Raw genomic sequence first — 20,038 nt, 5'->3', positions numbered from 1 at the left:
TGAGCCCAGAATTAGGACGAAACACGTGTTGCGTACTCTTTGCATTATTTGACAGTAAACTATTTCAACCATTCTATGATCTGCTTCTCACAACTGAAGGCACCGTGGCGGATGTTAGCTGACTTGCTGGCCAACCACAAGCGTTACCTGGTAGGTAACCACCCATACAATCAGATTGTGATTCACACTACGAATGCCGTGAATGTAATTACCCCAATCTACATGCTAGAGAAAACCTCAATGAAGAAGAAACAGAGTGTAAGTATACACATTAACACATGTGCAATTAAACGTGTGCATTTACGGGGTGATTTCTCAGGCTTAAAAGCTCACCATTTATTAAAAAGTTAAATTCAAACTGTTTTCATTCTGAAGGGCACAAACCACGTTGGATTTCAGCCAGATAGATAGATAGATAGATAGATAGATAGATAGATAGATAGATAGATAGATAGATAGATAGATAGATAGATAGATAGATAGATAGATAGATAGATAGATAGATAGATAGATACTTTATTAATCCCAAGGAGAAATTCCCATACTCCAGCAGCAGCATACTGATACAAAAAACATCCATCCATCCATCCATCCATTTTCCAACCCGCTGAATCCGAACACAGGGTCACGGGGGTCTGCTGGAGCCAATCCCAGCCAACACAGGGCACAAGGCAGGAACCAATCCCAGGCAGGGTGCTAACCCACCGCAGGACACACACAAACACACCCACACACCAAGCACACACTAGGAATATGAAATTAAAGAGTGATAACAATGCAAGTATACAGACAGACAATAACTTTGTATAATGTTAACGTTTACCCCCCCGGGTGGAACTGAACAGTCGCATAGTGTGGTGGAGGAACGATCTCCTCAGTCTGTCAGTGGAGCAGGACAGTGACAGCAGTCTGTCATTGAAGCTGCTCCTCTGTCTGGAGATGATCCTGTTCAGTGGATGCAGTGGATTCTCCATGATTGATAGGAGTCTGCTCAGTGCCCGTCGCTCTGCCACGAATGTCAAACTGTCCAGCACAGTGCCTACAAAAGAGCCTGCCTTCCTCACCAGTTTGTCCAGGTGTGAGGCGTCCCTCTTCTTTATGCTGCTTCCCCAGCACAGCACCGCGTAGAAGAGGGTGCACAACACAACCTTCTGATAGAACATCTGCAGCATCTTTTTGCAGATGTTTAAGGACGCCAGCCTTCTATGGAAGTATAGCCTTAATGTAGCTGAATAAGAGCGTTTGAATCACATGTGCTCATGTACGTCGTGTGCTTGTGTTGTCGTACATTTCTCGTGCTCATCCTGGCTGCTTGTGCTCATGTGTAATTCATTTTGAAAGTGAAGTAATGATTATTCTGTGACTATTTTATATATATTCTCTTCTATATGTACATATTTACATATACTTTGTGAAATAATCAGCCTTGAAACACAAAAAACGTTTGGGGCACCCACCCGTATATGGCTGCAAAAGAGCAAAATAAAATGCACAGTTGAGTATGCAGACTGAGCCCAAAACAGAACTGATTAACTGAAGGAAGTGGGCGGGGTTTTAAGATCGGTCAGGGGAAGTGACATCATCGAGATGGCGACCAGAAGTGATGTCATCGAGACAGGAACCAAAAGTGATGTCATCTAGATAGGAAGCGGAAGTGACGTCATTGAGACAGGGAATGGAAGTAATATCATTGAGACAGGAACTGGAAGTGACGTCATTGAGACAGGAACCAGAAGTGATGTCATCTAGACAGGAAGCGGAAGTGACATCATCGAGACAGGGAATGGAAGTGATATCATTGAGACAGGAACCGAAAGTGACATTAACGAGACAGGAACCAGAAGTGATGTCATCTAGACAGGAACCGGACGTGACGTCATCGAGACAGGAACCGAAAGTGACATTAACGAGACAGGAACCAGAAGTGATGTCATCTAGATAGGACCCGGACGTGATGTCATCGAGACAGGAACCGAAAGTGACATTAACGAGACAGGAACCAGAAGTGATGTCAGCTAGATAGGAACCGGACGTGACGTCATCGAGACAGGAACCGGAAGTGGCATCATCTAGACAGGAATGGGAAAGTGACGTCGTCGGACACAGGCGGGATATCCCGTTTTGAGTCTGCAGAGATAATAGAAAGAGGATTAATGCACCCCACCATTCCCTGGCCTGGCGTGGAATTATCTTCTTTTGAGCCCTTTAGCTCACATGTATGACAACTTATATAATTAAATTATACATGTTTATATATCTATAATCATAATTTAATTAATTCATCAAAATTATCTATTTTTTTGTCTTCCTTAGTTCCTTAATGTCTTTTTTTTGGTGGCTCTCTCACCATGTGGTGGGTGTGGCAATGCTCTATCAGGGCGTGCTTCCCCCCCCCCCCCCCGTCTCTCTCTCTCTCTCTTTCTCATTCTCTCCCCCCCTCTCTCTCTCTCTCTCATTCTCTTACCCCCTCTGTCTCTCTCTCTCTCTCATTCTCTCTCTCTCTCTCATTCTCTCCCACTCTCTCTTCATCTTCTTGCAGTGCCACCCATTCACAAGGTCCACCAAAGGACGTTGTCCACCACCATCTCGCTGACAAACGCCTCTCCCAGCTCTACTCCATTGCAAACGTTTGTATTCTCAAGGAGATGAGCCGTGCCCAACACTGGAGCTGTAATTAGAGATTTGTGAGGTCGTTTTTATTTATAGTTGCCAAAAGTCACAGGTTTGGGTATCCACGGGGCTCTGAAGTCTTGGGTTGTAATTACAGATTGGCAGCGACATTTGTATTTCTGGACGTCAAATCCCACTTGTGTCTGAACTAATGAGACACAAACGCAGGCCCGGTAATCACAGACTTTACATCCCTTTGGTCACTCGGCTTGTTTTTGTTATGTCAATGACTTGTTTCCCATATCCACAGCCTTTTCCTACAAATGCATAATCACGTGAAAAGAAAAATGAGCACACCCTGCGTAATGTTGTTTTCTTTTTTCACCTACGGTATGTGGACGTATCGACATTTGATCTTCATTTAAACAGCATCTATAGAGAAAGGTGATGTATATGAAATAAAAAGGGGATTTGAAGGTTCATTTATTAAATTAAAAATGAACAGATACGCCATTTCTGTCTGTGATAACAGTAAATCCAATCTTTGCTCTTATACTATAGCTGGGGTTGCCCAACTGAAGTAGGCATTTCCTTTACCAGTCTACCAGACTTTAACATCAACTGGGAGAAAGTCAGCAATGCTAGAAAAAGTCCAAAGAAGAGCAACTCGGCTGATTCAGGGACTCCAGGGGATGAGTTAGGAGGAAAAATTAACAGAGCTGAGCCTTTAGAGTTTAAGATAAAGAAGATTAAAAGGAGACCTGACTGAAGGGTTTAAAATTATGAAGGGAATTAGTCCAGCGGATCGAGACGGTGACTTTAAAATGAGTTCATCAAGAATATGGGGTCACAGTTGGAAACTTGTTAAGGGGAAATTTCACACAAACATTAGAAAGTTTTTCTTTACACAGACACCTGGAATACGTGACCAAGTAGTATGGTAAACAGGAGGACTTCAGGGGCCTTCAAAACTCAACTGAAAGTTGTTTTACAAGAATTACATGGATAGGACTGGTGAGGTTTGTTGGGCTGAATGACCTGTTCGTATCTAAATCTTTTTAATTTTTGAAAGATTCTTCCACTCCTCCATGCAGAATTCTTTTCAGCCTTGTGATATCAGAGGGATGTCTTGCACGCAGAGCTCGTTTCACAGTCCTGCAAATGATGGAGCTCAGGTGTAAGCCAAGCAATCTCCATTGACAGTAGAATGGGTCGTACTGAAGAGCCTGGTGACTTTAAACATGACACTGTCATCGGATGTCACCTTTGCCACATGTCTGCTCTGGTAGCTGTACCCCGGTCAACTGTTAGTGCTGTTATTGGAAAGTGGAAAACATTGAGGTGCAACATCAGCTCAGCCATGGAGTGCTCTGGTAGACTCACAAACTCAGAGTGGGTCATTCGAGTGCTGAAGCGCGGAAAAGTCGTCTGTCCTATGTGGCATCTCTGGACTGGACTGGCTTCACAAGAGCAGGCCACTTGCTGCTTCTGACCTTCTTAATCTGTGACAATGGAGGGTGACAATCGCTGGAAAAAATGTGCAATCATGAGATCTTTGATGGACTGAGTGGTCTCTTCTGGTTTGTCTGAAATCTTTTGTACTTCTTTGTGCTCCTGGTGTACCAAAGGTCTTCTCAGTTTGAAGGAAGAGCATTTAATCTTACTGGTTCCTTTCAGATTGCTGAGATCTTCATCCTTTACTGAAAATATGATGGGGTACCCAAAAATAACCGGAATTAAAAAATATAATATTGTTTTAATAATTTTGACTTACTTAAACTTTAGTCTCTTTCAAAGTTCTCTCCATGTGAATGATTGCACTTGCCCCAATGGTTTTCCCACTGGAATTGCTGAAGTGGAAGAACATTGTCCAAGGCCTAATGTGATTTCCCCTTGGGACACTTTCCTTTGAGTTCCTTTTTGATATGTGGGAACAAGAAAAAGACGCACGGAGCAACGATCAGGCGAGTAAGGAGGGTGGCAAAAACTCCAAGACACACAAATCAATTCAGAAATCTCTTCAATAGTCCGACGACAATCTTCGTAAACTGCGTTACGAACTTTTTCAAGATTTTCGTCATTCCTAATTGTGGAAGGTCGGTCCAGATCTCATTTGGTCTTCAAGTGTCTTTTCCCCTCATTTGAAACGCGAACACCATCTCGTAGAGCTGTGTTTTACTTAAAGCTTCCTCTTTAAAAGCTGTTTCAAGCATCATTGCAGTTTCAGCAGCTGTTTTCCCTAAGAGAAGACAACATTTAACGTGGGCTCACTGTTCTTTATGATCACCCATCACAAAAATTGCCAAACACGTTTAATAAACACCAAGAAAAACTGACACGGAATGCCGTATGAACAATACAGAGCAACGCCACTTGGCAGACTGACACAGAATACTATAAGTGTGCCACACCTAGTGGCAAAATTCACAACTAAGTCGAGATTGCACGCCAGGTACAGATTCCGGTTATTTTTTGGGTACCCTCAAGAAGGCGACCCAATGCAATACAATCGTAATGGATTATGGGTAGTGTGAACACACACAGTGCAGCGGTCTGCCACTAGTCCAATTGAAGCCGATGTCATTTGAACACGTGGGATTGCGCCACTGTTGAACAACGTGCCATAGCGAGACTTCTTTGGGCAGACAGAGTGAAACCTCCTGAAATTCATACACAGGTACTCCTCACTTTACGACCTATTTGCTTAACGACCACTCGCACTTACGACCAATCGAGTTTCGACCTGCAATTCAGGGAATCCCCTTTCTCAGCTTGAGTGTCGGTCAGTGGTGAATGGTGACATGCGCACTGAGCGTACAATAGGCTTGCTATGCGCTTTTTCAGCCAGTTTCATTCCTACAAGCCGTCACTGTGTAACCTCATTTTTTTTTACATATTTATAACCCCAACATAGTACAGATGTCGACGAAAAGAAAAAGTATGGTATCATCTGGAGAAATTGTTAAGAAACGAAGGAAAGCTATTGACCTTGAAATGAAAATAAAAATCATACAAGACTACGAAGTTGGTAAAACGGTTAAAGAAATAGCATGTGACTTGAAATTGGCACAATCGACAATTTCAACGATTTTAAAGGATAAAGTTAGAGTGAAAGAGAGCGGTGAAATCATCGACAGGATTTAAAGCCATACACTGTAAAAAATGTTTTGTTGGATCAACCTAAATAAATTACTTCACAAGGTAACAAGCAATTTAATTGATTTCTTTCAAATTTTAAAAAGTATTTGAGTAAACTTAATTCATTTGAGTTTGTTTTAACCTTTACAAAAACTTGAATAAAAGCAAAAAATGTATTTAGCTCAAACCAAATTTCTTTAAAAACTCAAATTAACTGCGGTGGGCTGGCACCCTGCCCAGGGTTTGTTTCCTGCCTTGCGCCCTGTGTTGGCAGACCCCCGTCACCCTGTAGTTAGGATATAGCGGGTTGGATAATGGATGGATGAACTCAAATTAAAAATTTGTCCATTATTGTATTCTCTGTAATGCCAACTTAAATTCTATATATATAGTCACAAACTCAAGGCAGAGTCATATAAAGGTTTGGGGCATCCACCCATATAATTTGGTTTCCTGGCTGCAAAGTTGCTTTTCAAAATAATACAACACTGATGTGCACAAAACCGAGTCCAAATGGAACTGAGGGAACAGGGAAAAGGTGGAGGCTTTTAAAGGAGGAGACAGGAAGTGAAGTCAAAGGGGTCGGGCTCATGTAGGTCTTCTGCCATTGGTGCGAGCCCGGACGTGACATCACAGGGGGCGGAGCCGGCAAGGTCTCCAAAGCGATTTTTTTGCTTTAGACTAAATAGAAGAAGTTACATTAAGCGACAGCAAGGTTTTTCAATTTGAAGTAAAGCAAAAAATTACGTTAGGTGAACAAACATATTAATATAGTTCATTACAGCTACTAAAATTACCTTAAATCAAAAAGAGCCCTTTTTCTCTTTTTAGAGTGTAATAACTAGGCAGTGAAAAGGTCTTATTAATGAGATGGAGAAATTATTGGCGATCTGGTTTGACAACCAGATGCAAAATAATATGCCGATAAGCCTTTTAATAATTCAAGCTAAGGCATGCAGTATCTTTGAGACTTTGAAGGCACGTGAAGGCGAAAAATCCACAGAATCATTTACAGCAAGCCATGGATGGTTTCAAAGGTTTAGGCGGAGATTCAACCTGCATAATTGTAGAGTCAGTGGTGAGGTGGCAAGCGCGGATGTAGAAGCAGCAGAAAAATTTGTTGACGAATTGGATGGAATAATTAAAAAAGGCAGCTACTGCCCGGAGCAGATATTCAATTTGGATGAAACCGGGCTTTGGTGGAAAAAAAATGCCTGAAAGGTCCTATATGCACAAAGAAGCTAAGGCAATGCCCGGTTTCAAGGCTTTTAAAGACAGGATCACGTTGTTGTTGGGAGGGAATGCCGGCGCAAGCTCTTCGCTTATCGACCAATTTGCTTTAACGACATAGTCGTCGGAATGGAACTCGGTCGTAAAGTGAGGAGTACCTGTATTGTAAAAGGGGACACTGTGGTGGGCTGGCGCCCTGCCTGTGGTTTGTTTCCTGCCTTGCGCCCTGTGTTGGTTGGGATTGACTCCAGCAGACCCCCGTGACCCTGTAGTTAGGATATGGTGGGTTGGATAATGGATGGATGGATGGTAAAATGGGACAACGATAAGATTAAGACTTGGGGTGACACCGCGACCCGCCATATTGTAAAGGCAATAATAAGTAATACTTTTTCAGCAAAACGAACACATCTGAAGACACGGAATGGCATACGAACAATACAAAGCAACGCCACTTAGCAGAATGGCACAGAATACTCTAAGTATGCTACACCTAACAGCGAAATTCGCAACTAAGTTGAGATTGCGTGCCAGATACAGATTCCAGTTATTTTTGGGTACCCCCAAGAAGGTGACACAATGCAACACGATTATAATGGATTATGGGTAGTATGAACACACACAGTGCAGTGCCAATGTCAAATGAACACGCGGGATTGCACCACTTTTGAACAACGTGCCGCAGTGAAACCTCTTTGGGCAGACAGAGTGAAACCTCCTGAAATTCATATTTTATAAAAGGGGAATACGACAAGATTAAGATTTGGGGAGACACCGCGACCCATGATATTATAAAGGAGAAAATAAATAACACTTTTTCAGCAAAAAAGAAAATGTCTGAAGACGCGGAATGGCATATGAACAATACAAAGCAACGCCACTTAGCAGAATGGCACAGAATACTCTAAGTACGCTACACCTAACAGCGAAATTCGCAACTAAGTTGAGATTGCGTGCCAGATACAGATTCCAGTTATTTTTGGGTACCACCAAGAAGGTGACACAATGCAACACGATTATAATGGATTATGGGTAGTGTGAAGACACACAGTGCAGCGCCAATGTCAAATGAACACGTGAGATTGCACCACTTTTGAACAACGTGCTGCAGTGAGACCTCTTTGGGCAGACAGGGTGAAACTTTCCTGAAATTCATATATTATAAAAGGGGACAATAATAAGATTAAGATTTGGGGTGACACCGTGACCTACAATATTATAAAGGCAAAAATAAATGACACTTTTTCAGCAATAATGAACATGTCTGAAGACGCGGAATGGCGTACGAACAATACAGAGCAATGCCACTGGGCAGACTGGCACAGAATATTGAAAGTATGCCACACCTAGTGGCGAAATTCGCAACTAAGTCGAGATTGCATGCCAGGTACATATTCCAGTTATTTTTGGGTACCCCCAAGAAGGCGACACAATGCAACACGATCGTAATGGATTATGGGCGGTGTGAACTCACACAGTGCAGCGCCAATGTCAAATGAACACGCGGGATTGCACCACTTTTGAACAACATGCCGTAGTGAGACCTCTTTGGGCAGACAGAGTGAAACCTCCTGAAATTCGTATATTATAAAAGGGGACAACGACAAGAGGGTGGCACGGTGGTGCAGTGGGTAGCACTGCTGCCTCGCAGTTAGGAGACCCGGGTTCGCTTCCCGGGTCCTCCCTGCGTGGAGTTTGCATGTTGTCCCCGTGTCTGCGTGGGTTTCCTCCGGGCGCTCCGGTTTCCTCCCACAGTCCAAAGACATGCAGGTTAGGTGGATTGGCGATTCTACATTGGCCCTAGTGTGTGCTTGGTGTGTGTCCTGCGGTGGGTTGGCACCCTGCCCAGGATTGGTTCCCTGCCTTGTGCCCTGTGTTGGCTGGGATTGGCTCCAGCAGACCCCTGTGACCCTGTGTTCGGATTCAACGGGTTGGAAAATGGATGGATGGACAATGACAAGATTAAGACTTGGGGAGACACCGCGACCTGCAATATTGTAAAGGCAATAATAAGTAACACTTTTTCAGCAATAATGAACATGTCTGAAGACACGGAATGGCGTATGAACAATACAGAGCAGCGCCACTGGGCAGAATGCCACAGAATTCTGTAAGTATGCCACACCTAGCGGCGAAATTCGCAACTAAGTTGAGATTGAGCCCCAGGTACAGATTCCAGTTAGGTTTGGGTACCCCCCCCCGTCGTATGCAATGAATCTTGTAGGAGTTGATTGAATTGGTAGATACTAAAAAAAATGAAGCTGACTGTTTGGATAAAGGGGGTTTAGTAAGTGGATGGGTGGATGGAAATAAAAGAACTTTTGCCGTGAGAGGAGCTCTGATTGTCACGGACTGCCAGCAGTAACTCGACAGTTTTTTGCCCCGATCTGGACAAGTTGCAGCGACCTCAGCCATGCTCTCCTCCTCCTGCTGTGTTCCCTGACTTTCTCCCATCGAGACTGGACCCTAAATCCTTTTCTTTTGTGTATGTGTGTGTGTTTTGTTTGTTTGCTGGGAAGCTGGCGCAGCAATCCGTTGCAGGTTTACTTTGGCGAAACATTCTTGCGGCTGAACCTGAACCGCTCCTGTGTTCAGACTCGTATTCCCACTTTGGGATCCAAAAATAAACGGCGAGCTGGGAACATGTGAATTAAATCTTTTCTTGTGGCCAGTGGAGTGAAGAAATGAAAACATGAGGATGTGAAACCCCCCCCCCCCCCCGCCCACCCCCCTCATTGGAGTGGAGAAAAAGCAGAGCCTGAGAGCGACTAGACGAGGCCTGGCAAGCTCGGCAAGCCTCTTCTCTACGGGCCGCTTGAAAGTAACCCCCTCCCCGCCCCCCCCCCCAATTTTTTTTTTTTGTTAATTTTTATTTTTATTTATTCTCAGGCAAAGCCAAGGCATCCATGATTGTGGTGGTTTTTCACTTTGTCCTTGCTGCATAAAGAGGACAAGCTGAAGATAATTAGGGGAAATAGCATACAAATGAGTTAATGAGAGGAAAAGACGTCTGGAACTAATTAGGCTTCTCAGATGATCCATCTCCACTGAGCCTGCTTGGTGCAATGAGCATGCTCGACGAAGACCCCAACCTCCGGGGGGGGGGGGGGGGGGGTGGGTTTGGGGGGGGACTCTTCCAGGAAGGACTGTTTCTTATTTCGTGTTACGCAGGGGGATGATTCGGTCCGCTGTGACTTGGATTTGTTCTGTCTGTTAGCGATCAGACTTTTATTTTTCTCCATTACACTGCATTTCTGCTGCAATTCTTGTCCAAGAAAATCATCGCCTGGAGCGCAGCGCTGCTCCCATGATGTTAGACCTCAATATGTATCCTGTTGTGCGCAGTGTTCTCAACACCTCCTACTGAGCACCGCTTGACCTGTCTGGATCTCAGTAATCGATTGTGCAGAATCGGTGCAGGGGGAGAAGGGCCAGGGTGTTGTCGTGTGGGCCTTTGCCCCACAATTTCGGAGACCCGTGTTCAGTTTGTGTGGATCTTGTGCCACATCCATGGACGTGCAGTCAAGACTGAGTGGTGTGTAAGTGAGTGAGCGTGCCCGGCGGTATTGGCTCCCAGTGAACCTACAAATGGGCTGAGTTAAGCTGCTGTTTTGTCCTGAGAAGGTCCTGGTTTTGTACCTCAACAAAATGTCTCAAATCCCACACATTTAGTCTTCATTTGTTACACTCACGTTTATACCTGTGCCCTCAGGCAACAAGATAGAGCAAATAAAAACAGGAGAGAGGGCGTTACACTTGTAATTAATTATCTGTTATAGGTAATTAAAATTTATGAAGAAACAGAGAACAATATGAGTGTCGGTTAGAAACCAATACAACCTCATCAAGCTAGATGTGTAGTTTTAGGAGGTGCAATAACTTACACGAGGGTAAATCAAAAAGTTAAAGCAATTTGAAAATGACGCAGTCACCACAACAGATAGAAGCTGATGCAATGCAACATGATCGCAATGGATTATGGGTAGTGTGAACACACACAGTGCATTACTCTGCCGTTAGTCTGATTGAAGCCAATGTCAAATGAACACACGGGATTGCACCACTGTTGAACAACGTGCTGTAGTGAGACCTCTTTGGGCAGACAGAGTGAAACCTCCTGAAGTTCATATATTATTAAAAGGGACAATGACAACATTAAGACTTGGGGAGACACCGCGACCTGCGATATTCCATCCATCCATCCATTATCCAACCGACTATATCCTAACTACAGGGTCACGGGGGTGTGCTGGAGCCAATCCCAGCCAACACAGGACGCAAGGCAGGAAACAAACCCTGGATATTGTAAAGGCAAAAATAATTAATGCTTTTTCAGCAAAAAAAAGAAAACAATTAAAGGTGCAAGTCTGAAATTAGACTCCCCAAGACGGCGACACTTCCAGTTAAATACAAGCCAGGCAGGAAGAGGCGGGTCCAGGTGGGCAGACACCGGAAGTGATGTCAGAGGTGGTGAGGTTGTCAATAATCCAGTCTGCAGAGGGAGGAAAGAGGAGAGGTGATAGAATACAATGTCACCTTGTGGACTGGTGCGCGTGTGTAACAATATCTATCTATCTATCTATCTATCTATCTATCTATCTATCTATCTATCTATCTATCTATCTATCTATCTATCTATCTATCTATCTATCTATCTATCTATCTATCTATCTATCTATCTATCTATTATATAGTGCCTTTCCTTTCATCTATCTATCTATCTATCTATCTATCTATCTATCTATCTATCTATCTATCTATCTATCTATCTATCTATCTATCTATCTATCTATCTATCTATCTATCTATCTATCTATCTATCTATCTATCTATCGTATTTACCCGTGTACCATGCGCACATTTTTTCCCGAAAATTAGCATTAGAAAATCAGGTGCGCGTCATACACGAGGAAATTTTTTTCTGTAATGTTTACTTCTTCTGCTTGGGCTCTTTCACTTGCTCTCTCTCTCTCTCTCTTGCTCGTTCGCTCGTGCTTTCTCTCTCTCTCTTGTGCATGCACTCTCTCTCTCTCTCTCTCTCTCTCTTGCTCGCGTGCGCTTTCCCACTCGCTCACTCTTTCGTCATGCAACAAAGACAGAAGGTCATTTTGCGGAAAATGTGCCCTAAACTCTTCCTATACAATCACAACGTGCATCGTACACGGGGAAAATTTTTTTCGTGATTTTCTTTGTGAATATTAGGGTGCGCGTCTTACACAAGGGCGCGTGGTACACGAGTAAATGCGGTATCTATCTATCTATCTGTTGTATAGTGCCTATCTATCTATCTATCTATCTATCTATCTATCTATCTATCTATCTATCTATCTATCTATCTATCTATCTATCTATCTATCTATCTATCTATCTATCTATCTATGTGTTTGTATCTATATACAGTGGAACCTCGGTTTGCGAGCATAATTCGTTCCGGAAACGTGCTCGTAGTCCAAAGCACTCGTATATCAAAGTGAATTTCCGCATAAGAAATAATGGAAACTCAGATGATTCGTTCCACAACCCAAAACTATTCATATAAAAATGATTAATACAAAATATAAAGTAAAAATACATAATACAAATTAACCTGCACTTTACCTTTGAAAAGAATCATGGCTGGTGTGAGTGAGTTTCTAAACTCTTGTGGGATTCCGTCCAATGGGACGACACGCGGAAGAGCGTCCCAAAGCAATCGCAGTCTCCCAGCGCTGTAGCAGTTCGAATCCGAAAAGATCGTGGACATGCTATAAGTGCCTGCCGTCAATGGGTGATACAATGAACGTTATAAATGCGCAGGGCACAGTACTACTTGGCCACGACCCTGCCTGACTGCTGTGTCTGTGTATAGGAAAGCGGCAGATCCCACTACAATAAATAACCGCGCTGTTGCTGTTTCAAGCTGAATAACACTGGTGTTGCTAAAGTACTGAGACTCAGCTTCGTGTTTTAGGGTGCAAGACAGGGACTCGCACGTCACAGCACACACACACAGTCACAATGCTGTAGTAAACAGTATATGCTTGTACGGATGTTGACTATATGAGTGAGGCACGCTGACTCAGACGGAGAATAGGAGATGATTACCCACAATCCCGCAGAAAGAGAGAGAGAGAGAAGAACCATCAGCTCAGTTGTGATCACATGACGTTCAGCAGACAAAGCGTATACATACTACTCATACTGCAAGACCTCGCTCGTTTATCAAGTCAAAATTTATTAAATATTTTAGCTCGTCTTGCAAAACACTCATAAACCGAGTTACTCGCAAACCGAGGTTCCACTGTTTAATATATATATATATATACATATAAATATTGTTACACATACGCACCAGTCCACAAGGTGACTATCACCTCTCCTCTTTCCTCCCTCTGCAGACTGGATTATTGACAACCTCACCACCTCTGACATCACTTCCGGTGTCTGCCCACCTGGACCCGCCTCTTCCTGCCTGGCTTGTATTTAACTGGAAGTGTCGCCATCTTGGGGAGACATCAGACTCGCATCTTCAGATGTGTTCTTTTTTTTTTTTTGTTCTTTACAATATCACGAATCGCGGTGTCGCCCCAAGTCTTAATCTTGTCGTTGTCGCCTTTAACAGACTTGATTTTTATACTTTTGCACGTCACTGTATATATTTTGTACTTCTCTAACCCCACTTAATCCAGTTCAGGGTCTCGGTGCCAAACTTTCAATCCGGGAATTAATCATGGCATGGACTCTCATACCCAGCCGGAATCTTTCACACAGGGCGAATTTCAAATCACCATACCCATATTAACTCGCACGTCTTTGGAAAAATCAACAAGATGTTGAAAGCACAAAAATCCCATACGCTGCAGTTCACCTTCGGAGAAAGTCGCATAAAAAAAAACGAAAAAAATTGTTTTACACTTTACCAGTTCAAAGGAAAAATTGTCTAATTTTTGGCAAGAAAACATTTAGAAAATAAGCCGGAAAACTGAAATAGACATCGCTTTAACCAAGAGAGCAAACGACGTGAATTTAATGGGCGCATCAAAGCGTTGGCACTCGCTCCTAGTGTCCCACAGAAATTGTCAGCCTGCTGACAGCGCCCGGCCTTAAGTGAGGAAAGAATGAGTCATGAGAATTAAAAAGAAGGGATACCTGCAGGAGGAAAACCAGCATGACTGGCAGGGCAAGAAAACAAAGTGGAGAGAGCGTGACCAAGTGCCATAAAAACAAGGACAGAATGGTCAGGACGGCCATCTTGTTTTCATGTACATTGTACCCTTTTTAGGGTTCCTCTAGGGACGTTTTTTCCAGCACCATTTTGGCTTATGATGCTACGACACCCCATGTTGATAAGGGTGTGTTTGTGCGTGTGTGGCATGCATGTATGTGACGCCACGGGAGACATTTTTAAACAGCTAAGACGCAATTCTGTGCTTTCTTATCTCAAAGTAAATGACTAATCAGCACAAGATGGTTAGTGTTTCTGAGTCTATGCATTTGTTTTTCTAATTTTCTTTGGGTTTTTGTACTGCCAAGACAGACTAAAGGCAGCCCACAAGAGGCAATTAATGATGGGTATCCAAGGAATTATACAAAACCAAGAACGTGCAAAAGTCAAAACCCCTGAGAAATCAGTTCCATCTTTGGTCTACACCAGAGCACAAACCAAAATTGTACTCAGAAAGTGCCGTCATAAAACCGTTACCTTAATTCAGATCCTGAAACACTTGGTAAATTGGTCAGCAAAGGTCAAAACTTGAAAGATGATACTGAGCCAGGAACTGTCGCACTAATGACTTCTATATGAAAGAGTCACAGATGTGACAAAAATGGAGTGAAGCCTCCTAAAAGACCCCCTAAAGGCTGTACCAACAGTGGGTAGGGCCTCCTTTGGCTCTCCAAATAGTGAGGATTCCACAAGATGATGCAAACGTTTCTTTGAGATTCTGGTCCATGTTGACGTGAGAGCATCACAGAAGTTCTGCAGATGTATCCGTTGCACATTCATCTACGACATTAGAACATTCGTACAATCTGGATGAGAACAGGCCGCTCACCCCAACAAAGTTCACCAGTCCTATCCACTTAATTCTTCCAAAAAAACATCAAGTTGAGTTTTGAAAGTCCCTAAAGTCCCCCTGTCTACCACACTACTTGGTAGCTTATTCCAAGTGTCTTGTCTTCTCTGTGTGAAGAAAAACTTCCTGATGTTTGTGTGATATTTACCCTTAACAAGGAAGAAATCATCCTCTGGGACCAGGCACCGTGAAGCTCTTGTGTACCTGTTATTGTGGCCAGTGTGTGAGTGAAGACCAGTTTAAAGTGACTTGTAGCACTGGTATGCTTAGGGTCAAAGAATGAGGCAGTAGTGGGATTTCTTTCTGTTCTGCCCATCGGAAATTGGCTCATGTTCCTTTAGACCATATTGTCTGTCAGATCGTTCAATTTGCATTTTAAAAGAAGAACGCTGTACGGTGTGGGAGATTATCCCGTGAAAAAACAATTCTTAAACAAGATAAAGGTTTGGGGACCGTCCCCGTATATTGTCATAAGACAATATGAAAAATAAATGGATCAAAAGTCTCTTTCACTGCGGTGGGTTGGTACCCTGCCCGGGATTGGTTCCTGCCTTGTGCCCTGTGTTGGCTGGGATTGGCTCCAGCAGATCCCCGTGACCCTGTGTTCGGATTCAGCGGGTTGGAAAATAGATGGATGGATTGAAGTCTCTTTCAAGCACAGTTGAACACTTTACTTCAAGAAACATGGCGGTTTCATACATAAAGGATTATGGGAACAGGAAATGGTTGGCATGAAGTGACGTTGGAGACAGGAACCGGAACCAACATCATCACAGTGAGACGGAAGTGACGTGATCTGAAAGGGCCGGAACTGACGTTGTTGAGGATCGCCGGAAGTGACGTCGTCGCGGCCATTTGATACCCGAAAGTGGAGGCAATTATTTTCCTTCTGGTTTTCTGTGGAAAGAAGAGATTCAGGTAAGTACCATGTGATGACCCTTTATCTCGCGATAGTTCACTCACCTTTAGGCTCTTTGACTGCCTCTTAATCGCACGTGTGTGACAACGGAGAGTTAGTTGAACGGGGTTAGAAAATAAACAGCATTCGAAAACGTTATTCTGAGTGTGTCTCTACTTCGGCCTAAAGAACACTACACCATCTCCTCAGTCCGTTCTCTCTTTTGGTTCCCTCAATTACAGGCTCGAGGGGTCACAGAGATGGAAAGTTGAACTTCATTTCAGCCACTTTCCTAATTAGAACCTGTTTATGTTTTTTGGGCTGACTTTTAGTTGACTCACTTGTTATGATGCAAGTTCTTCTTTGATACTTCGATCCTCAGTTTCATCCAGATGGGTTCCCCGTTCAAAGTGAGAAAGTCAACAGTTGTTGAGATTTTGATCGATCTTTTGCCCCCTGCTCGCCGATCCCCCTACCCCACGGCCTGCGCTACGCTCCAGCCACTTCGTGATTCTGCCGCTTGTGTTGTGAAGAGGGGGGCTGAACGCACCCTAAAGAGATGCGGTCGCTCCTCCCAAGCCCCCTCTTAAACGGTGACACGATGGGAAACAAAAACAGTCTTTCTTACCTCCTCTTTGCTCGATCAGCTGCTGGCTTGCTGCTGCTGCTGTCGTGCCGTGTGATTCTGCATCTCGTGCGGAGCAGCTGTCCTTTGGTCTCACTGCCTTGAATCTCTTTTCCCCAAGACATCCTCTGATCCTGTTGGGGGTACCGCTCCCGAGGCACACCCCTATGAAGGAAGATTTTCTATTCTTTTAATTGAGAGATGGAACTGTCCCCTCCGACTACACACGGAGCTCGATTCACTCCTGGAAGAGACTTATGTTTGTTTGAAGTGTCTGAATAACGTTTCTGTCTCTAACATTTCCTGTGGATCTGTGCAACTCTGTGACCCAAGCGTGGCAGTGTATGTGGATTTCACTTTCACCAAGCAACAAATGTTTTAATTCTCACTGATACGCCTCTTCGTTGGGAAGAAACACAACTTTTCCCTGATGGCAACACAAATTAGACAATCTACAAGCCTCTGACTTAAAGTTTAAATATATATCCATCCATCCATTTTCCAACCCTCTGAATCCGAACACAGGGTCACGGGGGACTGCTGGAGCCAATCCCAGCCAACACAGGGCACAAGGCAGGAACCAATCCCGGGCAGGGTGCCAACCCACCTCAGTTTAAATATATAAACTATATATTTGATCTCTTTTCACTGTTCTGTTATTTCACCGAGTAATAATTTCCGTTTGTTTGCGCTAATGCGATCTTTACTATCATTTTTTGGAGACTTTCAAATTTTCGTATTTCCATTATCCACTGCTCTGCATGTGTATCGCGCCAACGTTTTGAATTCTTTACGACGTTCTACTTTTTGGACGTGAAAGTGTCTCTCTGAAAAAGTCTTGTCTCGTCCCAAGATTTTTTTATATAATAAAAAGATATTCCACTTACAGTAGGACCAAGATTCTTCTGTAGTCTGTCTCATCATCTCATTGGAGGTCTACCAGATGGGCGCATGAAGGTGGTGGTCACGTTCCATGTCCATTTGTCATCAGACTTGTGTAACAAATACCCAGGGGGTATTTAGCCCCTGATCTTGTGACCAGCCTCTGATCAATGAGAGTCTCTCCCCCTCACCTGCCCAAATGTGCTTAGGCTTCTAGCCCCCGATGTTCACAAGCTCAGCTGTTGGCCACTATCGAATGGGAGGAGTGGCGGTCATGCTTGGCGTTTTCATGTTTTCATCAAGTGGAGGAGTGTCACCCTTGGAGGTTTTCACCAAGCAAAACCACCCCACTGATGGTGGGCCACCCTTGTTTGTAAATCATGCAAGAAGGGGTCTAAACCCAGACGAAGCAATGAAGCTGGTGACACCCCTAGTCCTGCCCATGTTTCATTTCTGACACGGTGGGAAAGGTGCTATACAGTTTAAATAAAATATTTATTATTATTATTATTATTATTATTATTATTACTAAATAGACTGAATTTTCTCATTTTCAATACAATCTTTCAAAGCCCTTAAATAACTTATTTTACATTTAATCAGCATTTTAATTGTTTCCTATTTTGTAACCAGCCACAGCAGTGACAAAGCTCTCCACCAAACTTGGTCCCGTTTAAGCCTGTGCATGTGCATCATGAAGTATCTGCACCCATAATTTAGAAATATTTAGAAATAAATGAGAGAAAAAAAAGAGAAAGGACTGAGAAGTACAAATCTGTGCTGGTCCACAAAAAACGGACATCTACAGTATAACACCATAAAGAGGGAACTGACTTGGCAGAATGAGAGCACTAAATAAAAGGCAGGATTCATTATCAGCAAACCCAGGTTGGAATGAAAACCTGCAGCCACTGCGGCCGTCCAGGGCCAGGACTGAGGACACCCGTTCTACTATATCAATGGCCACTCGGCTGCCCCATGGCTATAAATGTCTTTCCCACTGATTGATCCTTCCGAGAAGGCAAGCCAGAGATCATTTTTCCTTTAAAAACCTTTTGTTTGTTTTGCGGTTGGACAGAATAATGGAAACACATTCCAAACAATGAAGAAATGGAAAAGCTGTCCAGCCGACTACTAAGATGCAGAAGCAGAGGCTTGGGGTGGGGTTCCTGCCTAGTTAAGAGGGTCCATGACTTTCATTTCAGTTCAGAGTTCTGTTTTCTCCTATTTGCTCACCACTCGCCCGCCTGGTGCCAGGGATACGCCTGAGCTCACTGGCTTGGCTCATAACATTCAAAGCAAAGTGCTTGGACTGGCACGTCAAATCCAAGCAAAGCAACGTTTTAGGGAAGACTGGACAAATGAGTTTAAACAAAACGCCGGCACCTGAACACGCTTTCTGTGTTCAGAGTCGGCCTCACCTGCAAGGAGAATATGGCATCCAACCTTGGAATGGAACACAAGTGGCCAATTCAGTCTGAGCAGCCTGACCGCCTGACATTTATACCATCGATGAACACTGATGTCCCCTGCAGAAGTACACCATTAGATAGATAGATAGATAGATAGATAGATAGATAGATAGATAGATAGATAGATAGATAGATAGATAGATAGATATGAAAGGCACTATATAATGATAGATAGATAGATAGATAGATAGATAGATAGATAGATAGATAGATAGATAGATAGATAGATAGATAGATAGATATGAAAGGCACTATATAATGATAGATAGATAGATAGATAGATAGATAGATAGATAGATAGATAGATAGATAGATAGATAGATAGATAGATAGATAGATAGATAGATAGATAGATAGATAGATAGATAGATATGAAAGGCACTATATAATGATAGATAGATAGATAGATAGATAGATAGATAGATAGATAGATAGATAGATAGATAGATAGATAGATAGATAGATATGAAAGGCACGATAGATAGATAGATAGATAGATAGATAGATAGATAGATAGATAGATAGATAGATAGATAGATAGATAGATAGATAGATAGATAGATGGCAACTTTTCACAGACCTTCACAGGAATAAAATGGAGGAAAAAGTGGGCATCCATATGGACATAGGCTAAAAGGCAACACAGACAGACACAGACAGTGACCTGGGTGGGTCCATGGAGCTTGTAATAATCACTTGGGAGAAAATGAAAACAATTCATAGAAGGCAGTCAAGGAAGAACTCATCCTTTGGGACCAGGCATCATGACGCTGTGCCACCATGACACTCTTGTGTGCCTATTATTGTGCCACTGTGTGAGTGAAGACCAGTTTACAGTGGGTACTACTACTCACATCAAATCAAAATTTGAAGGCCCCTAAAGTCCATTAAATCTACCACACTTCCTGGTCACTTATTCCAAGTGTCTATTGTTCTCTGTGTTTCCTCATAACTCATCCCCTGTAGCCCTGAATCAGCCTAGTCGCTCTTCTCTGGACTTTCTCTTGTGCTGCTTTGTCCTTTTTGTAGCCTGGAGACCAAAACTGCACACAGGACTCCAGATGATGCCTCACCAGTGTGTTATGAAGGTTGACCAGAACCTCCTGTGATTTGTACTCCACATATCAAG

This window comes from Erpetoichthys calabaricus, chromosome 16 (assembly GCF_900747795.2).
Source record: "Erpetoichthys calabaricus chromosome 16, fErpCal1.3, whole genome shotgun sequence".
Lineage (NCBI taxonomy): Eukaryota > Metazoa > Chordata > Cladistia > Polypteriformes > Polypteridae > Erpetoichthys > Erpetoichthys calabaricus.
This window is presented reverse-complemented; position numbering follows the sequence as displayed.